Source organism: Heterocephalus glaber, unplaced genomic scaffold (assembly GCF_053883595.1).
Source record: "Heterocephalus glaber isolate CG9 unplaced genomic scaffold, H.glaber_assembly_v1.0 deba00001461, whole genome shotgun sequence".
Classification (NCBI taxonomy): Eukaryota; Metazoa; Chordata; class Mammalia; order Rodentia; family Bathyergidae; genus Heterocephalus; species Heterocephalus glaber.
Window position 1 is genome coordinate 14,627,859 of NW_028258308.1, and position 19,774 is coordinate 14,647,632.

Consider the following 19,774-nt stretch of genomic DNA (forward strand, 5'->3'; position numbering starts at 1 on the left):
GGCTCCTAATCAGAAAATTCAAAATTTGGATTCTCCTAAGTCAGAAACTTTTTGAACACTGACAAGGTTCCACAAGTAGAAAACTCCACCTGATCTAATGTGACAGGTTGCAATCAAAATGAAGATACACTAAACATATGGTATAAAACTATGCATAAGGTATAGAGGATACATAAATGAATTTTGTGTTTAGAGTTGGGTACTATCCCCAAGATAATTTTTATTATATCTATGCAAATATTCTGAAATTCAGTAAACTTCAAAATTCAAAATACTGCCAGTACTAAGCATTTCAGATAAATAATATTCAAATTATAATACAATTTGACCTTTACCTTCATAAGCCATGATATTCTCCTTTAAATATTATTTTCTTGAATCATTTACAATTGAACTTATAGTCAGAACTGAACTAAATGACTATGTCTATGATGATATTTAAATTATACCACTATAGTGATAGTTAAGTTAATTCTGTATATTGATCAAAACTCATAAAAATCATTATATACAGCATGTATGAATATGATAGCAGATTACCAGAGGGTGAATGGAATATTTATAATAAGCTGTAATCTAAGGAAAATTGATGTGAATTTTTGATACCATAATAGCCTTATTATGTAAGAGACAATTTATCAAGTGCTTAATTATGCATAAAACCATGCACATTTTGTATGAAAGAAAAGATCGTGATGTTAATAAAATAATCACATAGATACTAAAAAATAATCTTGCATTTTAAGTGTATTAAATTACAGAAGAAAAAGCTAAGAGTCAAAATAAAATAGTCTTAGTGTATCTACAAGCTTCTCATAAAAAGGAATAAATTCCTTTTCATTTCTAATGGATTCATTTGTACTATTCATCACTAAGCGCAATCCCATTGGTCCCTTGCAATCTAATTTGTGCATGTGGAATCTTTTGTCTCTTGTTTGTGTCCACCAGAGTTCTCAATAAATAAAATACTGAGACCAGCTTCGAGTTTTTGAGAATATTTTGAGGTCTTTAAATGCATGGTCAATAATTTTAAGAGAAAAAATGAGCTTTTCAATTGGTTATCGGGATTTGGAGTGAAAGCAAAGTTTTGGTTCCCTTACAGATTGTATTATTTTTAGATTGCAACAAATTAGAACCACTTCGCATGGTTTTGAATTCATAGTCAGCTTGGTATCTATATAAGAAGGACATTTAGAAAAAGTATTCCAAGTTTAACTTTAAAGAATATTCCCAGGTCTCTACTGGGCATTCTACTATGTAAATGGACTGTGCTAATGTGTTTGACTAAGAGTTATGGCTAGAACCGTTTTGAGATCCGTTCTGCTACTGTGCAAACAGATAGAGCCTTAGGGGCCTTTATGCTCCACTAAATATTACTAGCAAAATTCCTCGTGCTATTAACATATCATAAAATAATATTTGCTTTCAAGTCCAGTATATTCAAGAAACATAAAAACCGCACTACTTCATATTTAATTGACCACAGGGTTAGTTAACATTGATAAAACCTGAATTACAGAAGAGTTGAAAAGAAATGCTGCTTGTTCTCTCTAGCGCAGGCTTCTTGACAGATTCTTAAAGAAAATGGATATGACTGATTTGTTATGACTCTTGACGCAGTAATGTCCCCGAGTTCATGCCATGACACTACCTTATAAGTAAGGTCATTGTAGAATAGATTCTTTCAATGACTAATTAAATGCTGCAAATAATATCTAAGACAACTGTGCTTCATTTCCTATCAATAGTTAATAGAATTACATCAGATTTCCCTAGTACTTGACATCTCAAATTTCCCTTCCTTTTAAACGATTCATAAAATGTGTTCCGTTTTCAAGCCTGTTCTTCACATACAGTAAGCACATTTATTAGAATGTAGGTCTTATAAAATAATTACAAATATTACGATCTGTACTGTATAAATCAATAGTGTTTATACTGCACTTTAATATATTAAACTTTACAAATACCATTGCAGATGCCTTTTAAAGCAGTTAACTTATATCAGCTTATGCTTACCAGGTTCTTGTTCTTTGAAAGAAAATCTTGTAGTCAATATTCACATCTACTCTTTGCAAGCCTTTCTTTTTAAAAATTCTCATAAGACCATTCATGAATCACTCCACTGTATCATCATACATTAACTTTTTGAAACAACATAAGTAAACACACGAATACATTAAATGTATCCCTTTATTGAGGACCAAAAAAAAAAAAAAGATCTCAAAAAACAAATAACAAACAGCAAAAAACAAAAGCCCAAATCAGCTATGGAGTCAACATATTAGTCTTCACAATAAAAGTGGGAAGCTCAGGATCTTCCCCAGGTTCTCAGCTGGCCTTGGAGCTCTTTGCAAGGCTATCTTGTAATGTAAACTTCAAAACTCATTTTGTGACACCCAATTGCTGATATTTCTAAAGAAGAAAATATTGAAAGTGAAAAAGGAGATGTGTCTTTTAGGCACTCTTTTATGCACTAATGCTAACCATCTCTATATATTGAAAAAAACCCCATGGTTTATTGAATTATAGTAATTTTCTTGATAAAGTTTACACCAAAACACACCATTCTTCTGCTAAAACATCAAAACTGCTCACTGCCAATTTGTTGTGACCTGATATTGCCAGGTTTAATCACACAGTTTGAAAACAGGACATTTCAGCCTCCTAAATTGTATAAACTTTCCAAGAGTTAGTGAGGGCCAGTTTCTATTTCCCTGTTGACCATATCAAGTCGGGAAATTTTGCTTCAGTTGTGCAGCTCCAATGTGGTGTTCTTTTAAACAGAACTTATCACTTATCCTCCTGTGAGGGAGCAAAGATGTGATAAGATAAAAGAAATGAAGCTTCAAGTTATCTTTCTAATCCTCATACCTGGGATTAATTTCAAAGAGTGTGTTTGCTCTTATCTCAGGGGAAATTCCTCTTCCCTTGGACTACAACAATCTGGTAAGGTATTTTAGAAAACATGGTATACTGTTTGTGAAGATAACATAAAGTATCTATCTTTTGAGAGTCTCTTAAACAGAATAATATATCAAATATATTTATTTATTCTTCTAGCCTATTCCTAGACCCCTGCTCCTTTTCCAAAGACAAAGTGTCAAGAGAGAACAGAAACTTTTTCTTCTGTAAGCTCAAAAGATTGTCTGAGGTGGGCTTTCCATCACGGTTCCCAGACTCCAGTCTAAACTCTTATTCCTATGTTCCTAAGTCATTATCAATACAAATACTGTTTCCCAAAATAAAGGCCAAGAGCTAATCAGTTATCCCATTAAGCATATTTTAAAGCTTATCTTGGCTTCATGTGAAAGTATTATATAGAAATAAATGAACACATAGGTTATCGTCAAACTATATATTTCAAACAAAAATCCATTTTACCGTGCAAGAAAGTGCTATCCAAAGGATTAAAATTATATATTAGTTTACTAATCTTAAAAAGGGAAGGTTGATATAAATATCACACTATTGTAATAGGAGCAAAAGGCAACAGTTTAAAAATATTCAAAATTTAGTATTTCCTCAACATGAAGCCAGCAGCAGAGTTACTAGAAGTTTCAGGGACAAAGTTTTTCTGTGTGTGTCTATGTCTCTCTTTCAATTCTGAGAAGAATAAAAGAAATTTCTCACAGCTGGAGCACAGCTCTGTTCTAATAAACAGAAAGATTTGCTGGAAATTGAAGTAGGTTTTCATTTCTGAGTACACACATTTATGTTATTTTTAAGAAAGTTTCAACTTAATGTAATGCATATACGTAGAATCCAGGATTCTTACAATCTTTTTTTATAAAGGTTTAAACATATGTTCTGGCAACTCACCTCACAACTTCTAGAATTAACTGAAAGCTTGAAAGAACTTGGTGAGAATGAAACATCTAAATAAAATTTCCCCTTATGTTCCTAGGTTTTCATAGAAAAAGGCAAGAAATAAGCTGCTTGTTTCTGATAAGAACAATTAGTAGATCATCCCATACCATCAGTGGTGAGGGGTGAGAAGTAAGATAGTGGACCTGAATTAGTTGTGATAACAGCTAAAGGAAATATTTTTATCCAGTAGTTTAAAACATACTGCATTTTTTAGTAAAGCCCTGGATTTAGCAGAGTCAATTTTTTAATGTAATTTGGAGATATTGATGTTTACTGGTGCATTGTTTCAACTTTATTTTTAGCATGTCATCTAGTGCTGATTTCACATAAATTATTATAACTCAATTTATATATAAATATTCAACTCAGAATTTAAGAATGGTTCTAAACCGTTTCTTTTGAAGAACTTCCAGAAATATCATCAGTCAAATTATACTTATATTTAAAATGTATGTAAAAAGTTTCTTTATTTTTTCCCAAATTAAGACTAACCAAAATCATTTTGTTTTTATTTTTTATCTATTTGTATTTTTTCAAATGAGTTCTTGCTATGCGGTCCAGGCTGGTGTTGAACTCTTGAGCTCAGGTAATCCTCCTACAACAGCCCCCAGTGTAGCTGGCATTATGGGCATACACAACCATACTTGACAATTTTTTCTTGTTTATTTTTTAGTTTTTTGGGGGGTTGTTTTATTTTTTAATTAAATATACTTAACATAAATAAACACATTAACATTGTACATGTTAATGGGATACACATAATGCTTGATGCATGTACACATTGCATAATATTGAAATCAGGTTAAATATATCTAGCTCTTCAAATATTAATCATTCCTTCATGGGAAGAACTTCCAAAATCCTTTCTTCTGACTTTGCAATGTACAGTGCATCATTGTTAAATATATATAATCACCCTATTGTACAGCAGCACACCAGAACTTCTTGCTTCTGTTTATCTTTAACTTAGTGCTCATTAATTGATTTTCCCCATCCCTCCCTCAGATCTACTCTTTCCAGCTTCTGTAAACCACTATTCTACTTTCAACCTCTATGAGATCAGCTTTTATAGATTCCACCTACGGGTGGAACCATGTAGTACTTGTCTTTCTGGGTCAGGCTTCTTTCACTTGATATAATTATCTCCATGGAGGACAGGATGTCAGGGCTCATTTCTATAGCTAAATAATATTCCATTGTGTTTATGTACAATATTTTCTGCACCCAATTAGTTGTTGGACCCTTCCATGTTTTACTTATGCTCTACCGCACAGAAGAATAGAATGGTGGATGTGGTCTAGCTCAGCATCAGACCCAGGTATCAAAAGGACAAGTAGAACCTTACTGGTTCTAGACACTCTCCTGGGTGGGCTGAGGCTTTGGCAACCTCATTTCACAGTTAATACCCCCTCTACTCCACTCTGCTTTCCCTCTCTATCCTTTATAATTCTGCATTCCTGGAGTTGAGACTTTTAGAAGCTATAATCACAAGACAGGAAGCCATCATACTGGGAGAGTTCATGAATGTTTGTGTGAAAATCTGTTCTTCACAGAGGAAGAAGTGTACAATAAATAATAAAAGCAGCACTTTGGAAACATGCTGAATGTATTTTTGAAGGCTTTGTGTCTAGTAGGGAAATATGGAGACATGAAGAAAGGTAGGATAAAAATTCTTTAAAAAATGACTCCTAGATGGGCATGGTGGTGCATGACTGTAATCCCAGCAATCAAGGGGCTGAGGCAGGAGGATCTCAGTGATTTGAGGCCAGCCTAGGCCAAATAGTGAACTCAAGGCTGGCCTAAATTACATAGTAAGAGCCTGTCTCAACTCCTTGCCCAAGACTCTTTCATATAGTTATGAACGTTAGTATCTTAGAGCATAAACCATTGGAAACCACAAAACAAATAAAGAAAAATATGCTGTTTTAAAAACTGGGATCACAAATGGACTATCAATTAAACACATTATTAAATTCAATTTTTTTATAAAAAGATTTGTGGCTGTTCTACAGCCCACAGATGGAAACTATTTTACTTGTCCAGCCAGCTCAACTATTCTTTCATTACTAAATATTTATTAAATATCTACTGAAATGAATGAAATTTGTTTCCCTTTTCTGAGAGACTCTCAGTCCAATGAGGGAGACAAAATAAAATTAGGTAATTTATAGCAATATTTTCAGCATTATGATAGGCAAGAAGGTGGTACTGGGTCTACCAGAGAAGAATGAAACAGTTTTTCCCAGAAGTGACTGAAGCTAAGGATTCTGTGATAACAGAGCAATGAAGAAACATTGAAAGATCTAAAGTATTTACATTGACATTTTAGGTTTGCCTGGTAACAGAAGGTGAAAGACTCTGTTAAAAAGCTACTCCAAGAGCTTCCACAGGAGAGAAAAAAATGGCAATTAATGCAGATTTATTGAGCATTTACTATGTGTCCAGCCCTGTTTTAAATCGTTTATAAAATTTTGTCTTCACAATAGTTAAGTTTAAAATTAATAGCACGCTCTTTGGAGTTTTCTTCTAATTGCAAACTCATTGCTGACTTATTGGCAAACTCAGGTTGTTATGAACTGAGACAGACATATAAACATTGTACTATTTTACTGTGCAAAATTTAATTAATCCATATAATTTATGAACTATATATCTGCACATATACATATCTGCATATATATCCACTCCAAAATACTGCAATAAAAATTACAATAAATATGGACTATGCACTACAAAGCCACAGCATTCTCTCCACCTCTACAGGCTTGAGCAAGTAATGATAGATACGTCAGCATAAAGGAAAAAATATCATGAAAAATACTCAAAGTACAGAGCAATTCAGTGACATAATCACAACTAGTATCAACTTTATTTTATGTGTATGTATGTGCAACTATGTGTATTTAATCTCCATTATGGGCCTTAGAAGAAGAGAATTACAAGAAAGGGTTATAAGAAAAAACACAAGGTGTATTACCATTTGCAGAAATTGTAAACATTACATATAATCATTGACTGTTTCCTTGCATTCACCTCTAACATTATCTATTTTGTATGTACATAAAATATATGCATACTGTATATATTTTTTCAGGTACTCTTACTCCTCTTTCAGAATGTAAACTATAAAGCTAGGTTTTGCCATGTTTAAAATTAGGTCCTAAAGAACCTAAATCTATTTTGGCACTTGTTACGTGTTCAACTGATATTTGGTGAAGGCTAATACACATATTGTTTCTTTTTATCTTATATTCAGGGAAAGAAATAGTTTCTTCTTATTTATACCTGATTAAAGGTCATAAAGGTTATGTTAGTTTCTTATGATCTCCAAAGTATGGAAGAAATTTTTGAATCAAGTTCCATTTGTCTAAAACCTATAGTCTTTGCTCTCTAAACTACTGCTTTTTGAGATGGTAAGGCCCCATATTGGACTTTTCTTTTAAATTTGATTTTGTGTAATACACAAAACATTAGGAGGAATGATGGAGGGTTTTTGACCATTTGAGCTGATGAAACAAAATCCCATGAATTGAGTACCTGATAAACAACAGAAATTTATTTCTCACATTCTGGAGCTGAGTGATCTAAGATTAAGTGCTAGCAGACTCATTGCCTGGTGAGGCCCTGTTTTCTGGTTCATAGACAGTGCCTTCTACATGTGTCCTCACATGGCAGAAGAGAGGAGTGAGTTTCTCAGGCCTCCTCATTAAAGTCAGGAGGGTTCTGCCCTAATCAGCTAATCCTTTCAAAGGTGCCATTGAACACTTTGAGAGTCAGAAAGTTGAGGCTGGAGAGTTGCCATGAGCTCAAGGCCAGCCTGGGCTACATAGTAAGTTCAAGGCTAACTGGAACAACTTTAGCGAGACCCTGTCTCAAAAAAAAAAGAGTGATTGTGAGTGGAATGTAGCACAAATATTGAGAGATCACAGAAGTGTGCCAATGGACATATCTTTGACAAGTAAATTTTTGGTTTACAGCAGAGTTATTGAAGTAAAACAGATTTTCAAAAATTAATTGGCAATATGAATCTTTTACAGTTTGATAAATGCTGCAAATAATATTTTAAAGTTGTGGTGTAATGTATATATGATCTGCACCAAACTTTTTATCATGTTATAATAATTGCAGAATATAATTAGTGCATTTTGAATTTGCATGAAGCCAATCTTATTATTTTCATAATAAAACATAATCAAGTGGTAAGAAACAGATCAAAGGGGTTTTGCGGTCATTTTTTTTTTAAACATTCTGGGCAAGTCAGTTTATTAATTACCTCTTTTCATGACTAGCACAAAGTGAGAATACTTGGCCGGCTTCTCTTGGATGTTAGTGAACAAACACAGCTCCTGTGGACTTAACACAGGCTGATGAATACCATTAATTTATGAGCTCTTTTGATAATCACAAAAATAAATGCCCAGATGCCGCTGTATATAATCATCTTATTTTTGTCAGACTCCTGATTGGCGCTAATTACTTTAGCTGAATGGGTATTACAACCACTGGTGGGTATATTTAGACAACTCTAAAAAAATCAATACAATGAATCATGGTGAATTTACTTTGTGCATACAGACATAAGCTGAGCTTCTAAAAACTCCCTTTCTCTACTTAAACTTATATTTGTCACTTAATATTTGGAATCATTCTTGTTTAATAGTGGTCATATAAGTATAATAATTTGCATATTTAAAAAATCATTTCCATAGTGGTGTGTTGGTCTGCTTTCTTATTAAAATGTATCAGAAGTGTGGTGAATTTACACAATTAAAAAGCTTCCTGTATATTTTCCTCATTGTTCATATAAATGAAAAATCATGTTCTCTGATGACTCTCGAAACATTTCTAATGTCTGATATCTCTCCAATACTTGCATACACTCTCTAAAGAATACTTATTTCATTATTTTATATTATGCAACTTCCTCTCTGTCAATTTTTTTTATTGTTTCTTTATTCTGCTGTAGTTTTCTGCCTGTAGCAAGGGTTTAGTTTTATGTTTTTACTAAAAACAACCTAGTCATATATACGCAAACTATCATATGTTCTCTTTCTCCTCCTATTTCACTTTCTCTTTCTCCCTCACTCATTGTAAGACATTGATTGCTTCTATTACTTCTTACTGGGATATTTTGCTAATTTATGGCATTTTGATGTTTTCAGTACTTGATACTGTAATTGGAAAACATTTGCAATCTGAGATTTGTCTTATAAGTAAATATATTTCTGCCCTTCTACCTTTATAAATCTATTACAGAATATTTGTTTAATGTTATTGATGCCATTTTATTTAAAATACAATAAATATTATTTTTAAATTGAGAAATTATTTTCATGGTGCTCAAAGTAAAACCAACTATGACTAAAACAATAATGGGCTTATTGCATTCTTTACCTGATTTCTGTTTATATTTTCAGGAAGGAGATTTTGCCTTTTCCCTACCTCCCTTCCTGTGTTTAAGAATACTTGAATTTGGGCCAGGGATTTAGCCCAGATTCTGCCACTTGCCTCACAAGCGCAAGGTCCTGAATTCGTAAGTCTTTCTGTTCTTGTTTTGCTTTTTTTGGTACTGGGGATTGAACTCGGGTCCTTGCGCTTGCGCAGCAGGCGGTGAAACCACTGAGCTAAATATCCAGCCCTCTGTTCTTGTTTCTTAAAGGCCAATTGTAGGTTATTTTCCTTCATTAAACCCCATTTTTAAATTTTTTAATATGAGCACAATATTACCTATCTCAAGAGACTGTTATGAGAATTTGTTAATAAAGTAATTTGTGCAAAATAACTAATATAATGCCTAGCCTGTAGCTAATCTTATTGCTGGCCTTTTTTTCCTGCATGACTGATAGGGTCTACAATTTTCAAAAACAGAAGCACTTTTCACCAAAAATAATTATCTAGAACTCAAGGATATTGGTATTTGTCAAAATTTATATTATTTTGTTTGATTTAAATAGTGAGTAATAGTATTTTTTCCTGGAATTTTTTTGAATGATGCTATTTACATGATTGTTTCAAGAAACTGTGATGCTAATTATTTTCTACACCTTACTAAGGTAATTTCACATGTCAACTATGTTACCCTTAAACTGCCTGCTTTACCTGGTTTACTTTATAGCTGCAATACTTTTCCCTTCTATTTAATCATAATAATTATTAGAAGTGAAGCAGGTGGTAGGGGGAACAAAAAGAAAAGAGAATGACTTCATATTCCTAATTTATGTAGAAAAGAGAAATAAAAGAATAGAGAAAAAGCAACATACTAATTTTAACTTTTCATTGAGCCCCAAACAAGCTCGATCCTTATAGATCAGGTAAAATATCCCCTGTACCTCTTTTATCCCCCTCTCATTTTCTTCCCCAAAAAACAAAAATGCATGCTTTGCTCCAGGGGAGAACTGCTCTAGTGAAACTGGCAGCCTGTACAGCTGTCAGTTTCATTACACTTCTACACCTACTTCAGAGAGAAAATTCTGAACATTTCTTGGATATGAGAATGGGTAGTTTTATAATCCCTTTCAAGACAGCTTTACAAGCCCCTCTACTCAGCATAAACCCAAAGAGAGTTTCCTTCTCTAAGTTTACAAAAACTGGTCCCTGAGTTTTTGGATAGGGAAATAGATACCATACTCTGTGTGTGTGTGTGCGCGCGCTCGCGCGTGTGTTCATTTGGGGACACATTTTACCTTGCACCTATTAAACTAGTAGTATGGGACTGAACTTCAGATATAAATCACTGCATGTAACCATGTGAAAGTTTCCTTTGCACTTTATGTATTAACTATTTCCTTGAGATGACCTATCTCAAGTGACATTTATTATGCTTTTTCTTCTCCATTTTATTTCTTGTATTTTAGGGGCATACTAACATTGGCTAATAGTTTACAAAGTAATAGTGAGTAGTAGTTACAAGGTAATAGTTTACAAAGTAATTCCAATCCAGTTTGTTTTCATTAAAAACAAAATTTTAAAAAGCGACACATAGGGCTTGGGGTATAACTCAGGAGTAGAGCACATCCTTAACATGTATGAGGGCCTAGCCCCAACACCACCATAAATACATACATACATATGTACATACATACATACATACATGTATTTTCCTCCTCTTTTAAGACCCAAATCAGATAACATGGTTAGAATTTCTGGGAATGTTCTAGAATGTATTGGTTCTGTAATAGATTACATGAATACAGGATTCTAGGATCCAAGTGTAGTTAAATAATAGATTATAGCTGAACATTGCAATACAGTGAATTGCAAGGGTGAATTATCCAATTGTAGGAGACAAAGTCAGTTTAGATTTGATAGCCATATAATCCTATTCTTGTGTGACTGTTTTCCCTAACTTTTTTTTTATGCCTGGAATCACCGTGAATCACCTTGCTCTTTCTAAGCTGCCAAGAGTTTTTCTGTCTAGTTTCATTCATTTAGCCACAATAATCTTCAGTCCACTTCAAGGCTGCCCTGAGGCACCCTACACCTAGCCTATGTTAGGATGTCTTCATGCACCTTCTGAGTAGGAAGTCTTGCAGCCTCCTGGAAGCTCAACAAAGACAACCTAAGGTAATTAGATGAAAGGGACAATAATACTGGTAGTAAGTGTTGGAATTCCACCCCTTCTCCAAAATGTGTTGCCCTAGGCAAGAACCCAATTTAGTCTGCCTAGGGCCAACTTTGGACTAGTACTTTCTTACTTCTGTGTTTGGGTAGAAATATTGTCATGACACCATATAGAGTAACACTGCATCTTGTAGGATATCATTTGCACTTATTAAAAATGATTATAATTTGTAACTACTGTAAATCAGTCAAATTCCTCCCTTAAAACTACCACATTGTATGGAGGCTGAATTCAAAGTTTCAGTTTGCCTATATATTTATAGTTATGTGAAGAAAACTAAAGATCTTGCATGTTTAGGCTTAATTCTTTATTTTTAACTAGCATAGTTATGTTGGAAATATGTAAGAACCAAGATTTCAGAACTCTCTACAATTCACGCTATATAAAATGTATTCTATTTAATGAACTCCACATTCCATCGACTGTTGAACTATACATCAATTGCATACCCCTTCCTTTCAACATTCAAACTGTTTAGCTCCCACTAATAGGTACATTAAAAAGAATCCTGCTACAAATATGAACGCAGATATCATAGCTGTATGCATTCCTGCCTATGCTCACACTTTTTTAACAGCTCCTAAGAGAAATCTTCACAAAGATAAATTGTAACCCTTTTTGTGCAGTGTTTGCTAATAGAGAAAGACAAGCGTTTTTTCTATACACAGTCGAACTAAAGTATCAGGATGATATTGACTAACAACAACAAAAAGAAGGTGTTGCAATAATCACCATATCATGATGGGTATAGGCAACTGACACATTGTGTAGCTTTCTGTGTGTCTCTGAGTGCTTCTGTTGAAAAAGTCTGAAATTAAGACTATTAAAAATTACAAATTGAATCACAGTGTTATAATACTATGTTGAAAATAACGATGGATAATATTAAATATAAAATGGGCTAATGAGCTTTGAAATATTACAAAGGTAATCTAAACTCATAGTTAGCTATCTTACAAGAGATATTCAGAAGGCACATGTACGATTTGTTTCTATTTCACATGGTTTTTGGTTATGTTTCTTAGTTAAGGAAAAAATATCTGTACTCCAAAATGAAATTCACCTGCAAGTGTATTTTTAAAAAGCAAAGAAAAAAATGAAGTCATTCTCTTCAAGAGACACATTTAAAAGACAAGTTCGCTGTATTTCAAACAGTGAATGAAATCTGAAATAGTTTTGCTTTTTCATTTTTCTTAATATGTTCATGAAAATGCATTTTTGTTCATCAGTTTAAGCAGTGACCCCAGAAATCCATATGAATTTAGTGTTATCATACTCTTGGCTTTACATCTTGAGAAAAATAAATATTTAAGGAAATGGCAATGCTTACAGAATTCACAGAAAAAAACCTGTATTTTGTTCTTGAGTTGCTTCACATTTTAATAAGTTTAAAAATCAGTATACAAACATTTTATTTTCAAATAGATTATGAGGCTGGTTTTACATGTCATTGTCCATATTGCACACTACTTACCTTTTGTAGGCAATAAATAGAGAAGAAAATTTAACTTCTGTATGCTCCGAGGAAATGTAAATACCTTTTAATCAAGATTATTACAGAAATTATATCAATTGTATATCTTTACTGAAATTCAGCCCAGAAAAACACGTCAGAAGCTAAATGTTTAATCTTTTTCTCTCACTTGGAAATATCGATATTTAGAAGGAATATATTTCAGTATGATTTTAATTTTCCATCCTGTTTTGGAATGTGTTTGTGGATTCCCTCTCTCTCTCTCTCTCTCTCTCTCTCTCTCTCATACACACAGACACACACACAGTTTTTCTTTGTTGTGAGGCTTATAGTTTAAATATTTCACACAAAACAGCAACAAAAAGTTATTTTAGAGATTCTTATTAATGTGTAATAAGCAAAAAATATACATTTAGTCAAACTTTACACACTTAACCATTTTCTTATTTAGCACATTGGTTTCATATGCTATGAGATTTTATATTTTTAATTTTGTACTTATTTGGTAAGGTAGAAGGTTAAATATTTCATTGGTCATTGTATCATAGAATTTGAAGAATTTTACAGTGTGAAAAAATATTTTCAGTAATTCATATCAGATTAAATGTGATTATTCCAAAAATAATTGTCTCAGAATTTAAAATAAGTCCAAATTTAGTAGTTAACATTAAATACCCTTGTGACCATATGTAAAAATGTAGTCATACTGTTATTTTCATACAAAAATATTAACAGTTGTCAATATTTTAGTACCTCCTAAAGCATATAAACTAATGATTTCCCTTCACTTTGAATAAATTGCCATGTGATTTTGCTATATAAACATATAACCTTTGATGTAATTTGATACCATTTAAAATGTTTTCTAGAGTTAGAAAAAACTTGAATTATTTCATGTATATTACTAATATTGGCTTCCCTGCAAGATTGAGTAAACAGAAAATAAAATGAAAACATCTGCAGAAAGTGATCCCAGTATGAAATATTGCCATAACATTTCATTCCAATCAGAATCACTGTTTACTTTCAATATTAAGATCAGCAGTAGGTAAGACCACTGGCTGAAAATTAAAAGCTAATCTATGGAAAATTGTGGCCAAGGGATGTGTAGTCTACATTTGAACATTTGTTAAATAAATAATGAAACATAAGAAAGAAATTAACCCTTCCAGACATCCTTAGGTTTTATTTATACTCTGTTGCCCACACCAGTGGGCTGCTGCACTCACAGTAGAACTGTTTTAACTGTCCGGCTGGTGTGAGCTGCTGCTCATTAGACTATGTCCTTCTCATTTGTATACTCAGCGCTTGCCTGCTGACTCTCCAGTCATTGTTTTAAAGAGCTCTGAGATTCTGTTAGTGGCAAAGTTAATTTTATATTACCCGATTCTGTTTTTTTTTTTTTTTCTTTGTAAAGTACTACTCCCTTTGGCTTTTTGGACTTCTTTCACAATGAAACTGCTATAAAACCTGTTCCAATACACACTGCAATTTGATGAATTACCTTCTCAGGATTTCATTATAAATGTGTTTTAAAATGCTACTGCAGAGACTAAGGTGTTTTGAAATAACAAATAGGTACATAGCAAATGTACCTATGAAAAGCTGTACATCTAAATGCCTTGGATTCTGAATATATCAGGAAGGAGTTCCTGTTATTCCTAAGGACATGTGTTTATTGCTTTATTAATACTAGGTAGGGTTATTTCATTATTAATATAAAATAAAATGCTTCTGTGTAGAAAATTCCACATCAGGTGCATGACAGTCCTGCCCTACAAGCAAACCCAGTGAAGTCTACTCTGTGATTAACAGCAGTAATACATGACATCTTCTAGCTGTGTGGTGAAATGACATGGACTTGCTGAGCTGTGTAACTGTATTATTTCATAATCATTTCTTTTTAAGGACCCAAAAGTTCATTTTAGATGGAAAATCCATTGGGAGAGTAAATGTAAAGAAAATACATGTAAAATAATCCTATTTTCCATTTTAAAACCAGAATTGGCAAGGTTCGTTTTGGGTTCCTGATTCCCCCAATTCATTGGCTTTTCCTGGTACACATATTTAAATGAAATCTGGAGCATTCAAAGTAGAATTGTCGATCTGCAGGAGATGTTAGAGTTTAATTTGACTAAAGACAACAAAGCTCTCAACCCACATCACACAGGTTGGAGTCTCTGAACCTGATGGATTTCTACTTCAGTATTAATTACCACCACCAATTTCTCATTCTGGTGGATCAACATTACCTTTCAACTTTAAAGGCTTCTAAATGTTTAATGTTTTGTAATAGCACTCTAATGCTTTCAGAATGCTGGCCAATTATTAAAATCAGATTGACTATGTACAACTAGACAGGCCATTTGACAGAGATTTTCACTTGACTTACATATTGATGGGACCAGCTGCTCTAAACACTGACATCTGTGTCACAGATCAACACACTCCACACCCCCACCCCACCCCTGTGCCAGAGATCTGCATATCACACAGCCATCAATGGAACCTGAACATGGGGCTCTAACCTGCCTTTCCTCAGGCATGAGGATGATATCTATCAGCAGTAGAAAATAGGTAGTGAAGTGAGGTGTTGCTTGGATACTAGTAACTTGAGTAGAGTAGATTGCAGAAGAGTCAATACTTCAATCTATACCCAACTTTTAGTTTACAAGAGATGCAAAACCAGGGCCCAGGATAGAGTAGATCTTATATTTTTGCTGTCCCAATAAAGCATGAATTAACTAATATTCCTATCTCTGGAAAATAATTCTAAATAACTCATATCAGTTGACTTCCTAGAATTTTAGAGCAAGAAGTATATGAATGCTTATGTGCTCTGCTTTTCTCTTCCTTTTCCTAAGTGGATGAAGACACTATAAGTCAGGCAACTTTAAGATAGGTCCAAGACCACATGATCATAGAAAGTTTAAACTGAAATGCAGGATTCTTTACCTTTTCTATTACATCATTTTGTCCAGAGTACTTTTTCTGTCATATCAATTTATCTTTCCCTCTTAGGCAAACTGTTTTAGGTTTAAAATTATTTCAATTTTGGTGACCATTGTGGAAAAGATAGGGATATTTCTCAGTCTTTGTCTCAGAAACTAACAATATTTTTAAACAAATATTTGCTTGTGTTTTGTATACCATGGTCTCTATGATTTACATACATTCAATCATTTAGTAAGGACTTTTTCGAAGACTTCAATTTTCCAAAGACAAGTAGACAGTAAAGAATTCTACAAACAGAACTGCTGTACTCACATGACAGTGAAATCATGGTTAAAAGGATGAGTGAAACCCTAAGATCTGTCATTCATAATGGACATATAATGAAGAATAAATGAAGTAATATGTTGTCTTATGTAGAGCTCTAGCATTTAAATGTTTATCTACTTTTATCATGACCCATTATCTTTACTGCCATGTTTTTGATATCTTAAGCATCTCTAAAATATACACCTTCTTTGAATGTAAATTATAAAACTGATAAAATAAAGTATTAAAGAAAAATATTGCCAAGTTAAAACATATTCAGCTATTATATAGTTCCGAGTCTAGTATAGAACGTAATGTCTTCCTAATTCTATTTGTTATCCAAATAATCACATAATACATCTCCCCACTTTATGAGATGAAACTTAATTTGACACAGAAATTTCTTTAACTATTGAAACTTTGCTTTAGCAGGCTTATATTTTTTATTTTATCTTGGAGAGTTAAAAAAAGAGCTTTATCAATAAGTTATATTGCATTTTCCAGTCTAATGGTTATTCAAAAAATTCAGGATAACAGTTTAAAGCCAAAAATTTTTGAACATTTTGTGCATATATGACTATTTCATAAGTCAGTATAAGTGAAAAATAAGAATTTTGTTATTAAAAACTAATATAATATTATCTTTGGTTATCTTCAAGTAATTGATTGGTTTTTATCTTAAAATAGAAAAACGTAAGCTCAGTAGTTACACAAAAGTAGCTGAAAATACATTAGTATGAGCTTATTATTATGGGAAATTTGTCTTTAATACTTTCATTAGCGTTTGTGCTGAAAGATTCTATTTCTGAAAAGTTTTTACCTATGCAGTTTATACAAAATGAATAACTGGTATAAAACAAAAAATCTAAAGAGACTGAATAGATTTTTATAACTTTTAATGGTTACAAAACATATTCAGTAGTCAAAATATCTAGGCTGGGTCCAACTGTAAGGAATGCAGTGATGTTGTACAATATACAGCAGCTTACAGCCACACCCTGAGTCATCATTCTTTCAATAATCCCTCGCTTAAAGGAACTATGAGGCTGGGAGAGCTAAAAAACTATTCACTTTTATATTTCCTTTTCTACCTTAATACTCTGTTAACTATAAGCTGTCACTGACAATCACACAAACATTATTTAGCAAATATTTCTACATGAATACAATTAAGGTATTTTCAGGTCTTCTCCACAAACATTAGAGTGGTATGGACCTGATGTATTTTTGAATTTTCAGATTATTTTGATCATTTTATAAAGACAGAAAATATAAAATGCTGACAAAAGGCTAGCTCTCTAAATAAATTTTTCAGAAAGTAAATTTGAGTATGCATGTATAAATACAGATGTTTATCATTCAAATGAAATCACCTATTTAGTGAGGTACATTTTAAACAAACATCCAAAAATTGCTGGCAATTAAGTAGTCAGAGATTTTTTCTGTTGAGCTTCCAAATTTACCCATGTCATTTTAATTTGCTATATACAATAAAGTAATCAAAGCAATTACACTTTTATTGTTTATCTATTTCAATGATTGAAGAGAAGTTAAGCGTGGTACAATGGCCCAAATGCTAAAATATCCTATACTTACCCTGCATTTCAAAGCATTTGCTGCTGGAGCCCTGGCGTGTGCTATTGTATGTCTTAGTATCTGAAGAAAACTTGCAATAAATTTAAAGTATAAAACAATAAGACTGGGTGTAGAAGTAATTACATTCTTTACTTTGAAACCTACATATTGTCTGTAAATACCGTAGGTTCATGCACATTTTACCTACTCTTTCAAAAACAGTCAATGAAAGTCTGGCTGAAGATCAGTATTTAATTTTCCTCATGCTAAATTTCAGACTCCTCAGAGGATCAGCTGTTCAGAGTCTGAAAGGAATATGAGATTTTTTTATTGTCTTATACTGGAGAGGCCATAGGATTCCACAATGTGACCTTACTGAACTCTCCTCACACTAAAGGTGCACAGGCTCTCCCTTGTGGCCAAAATGCACTTTCTGATGCGTACAGCTTTGTTTTCTCCTTAGTTTTAATAAAGTCAGAGCTGAATCTAATGATATTTTCAGATATATTCACCTGCTAACCACTGTAAATGTTTTAGGATTATACGTATGACAAATTTTTGTATGCAAATTTTATACAATTCATTTGGTAAATAAGTACTGTTCTACATGAAATCTCTGGTAACACTTTGCTGTTTTATATGAGTGAAAAATGTCATAATCTGCCACTGGTATGAGTGTATATTTTTAATTTCACTGCCTTGCCAACTATTTGCTTTCTGTGATGTAACTATTTTCTTTTAACTTTTATTCAGTTGCATTGGCTTAATTCTCCTCAAAAGACTTTTAGTATTTTATGAACCTTCACATTTTGACCAGTAAATCATCAATCTTACAAGCTTTAATTTGGAAAATAAAAGATGACAAAGAGCTGAAAATTGACTTTCTGAACCAAAATTGCTTTCTTAACATATAGTTTTAAAGTAGAAAATTGCTAGGACAGGTTGATTGCAATTTAAAACATCATCTTTGGTGGATTACAGGTATGTTAAGGTTCATAATTTTCATAATCATTTTTTCTGCCTGTGAAATGCTTCAAATTTAATTTAAAATAACATCTGTATTAATTTTTATCATTTAGAGTGAAAGGTGATTGTTTCTAGAGCTTGTAATTCTCTGAAGTGTTGCATATCAAACTGTGCTCTCTACAGAATTTAAATCATAAAATAAAATGTGCATGTTTTCCCCTGAAGGAATTCTATTTGAATCAAGCCCATCTTTAATTCTTGTCAGAATGCACTATTAATAATTTATTATCATTTATTGCAGTTTATACCATACACCTTAAGCTGTTTTAAATATGTATAAATTACAATTTGAATATTATTTTATACAGTTTCTCCAGTACTTGATTCATCTTTTACACATTTGAATAATCTCTTCATTGTACTGGGCATTATGGGATACTGCTAACAGAGCAGGGTGTCAATAGGAAAAGCCAAAGTCAAACTATTAAGTGCATAATTATAGAAAGATGTACCATTCTATAATTTTACACATGTTCATTTGCTTTAATTAAAAAGCATCAGTAGTTAAAACCTTTTTAGGCTACTAGAATAAGTATGTAGGGGTACATTTCTAAGTGGCTTTAGTTGCAAATTCATAGTATGCAATGTAATATATTCATTGCATTTGGTATTGACAATAGCTTTTGCAAGAAAAGAATCTTGGGGTCAAAGATAATTTCTAAAGGTTAGAGTGTTTTCTTTCTACAAAATTGGGAAATGGAAATGTATATTAAATGCATGACATTTTGTCTCTTCCTAAAATGCCAAATGGTTAGCTATAGAATAAATGCAAAAAGCATCCCTCCTTCTTTAGATGTGACACTCTAAGACATTAGAACATCATTCCAACAGGAGAATATGAAGGTGTCGAAATTATTTTGGCAATCTATTATTACAGCATAGAACATAATACTCTATTGAAAATATTTCAAACCTGAAGGATTATTCTCATGGAAAATAATATAGAA

The 19,774-nt window shown here is 32.6% G+C and overlaps 1 protein-coding gene across 17 annotated transcripts in view; it reads left to right on the forward strand.

Moving 5' to 3' along the window:
- Window positions 1–19,774, forward strand: part of Tenm3 (teneurin transmembrane protein 3) — a 2,554,979-nt gene that overhangs the window by 885,459 nt on the left and 1,649,746 nt on the right. For 2 of the 17 annotated variants that reach the window (XM_087217023.1, XM_087217025.1), the window contains exon 6: window positions 9,288–9,403. The exons of the other annotated variants lie outside the window; for them this stretch is intronic. The gene's annotated coding sequence lies outside the window, so the exon portion shown is untranslated. The remainder of the gene's footprint in view (window positions 1–9,287; window positions 9,404–19,774) is intronic. 17 annotated transcript variants of the gene reach the window in all.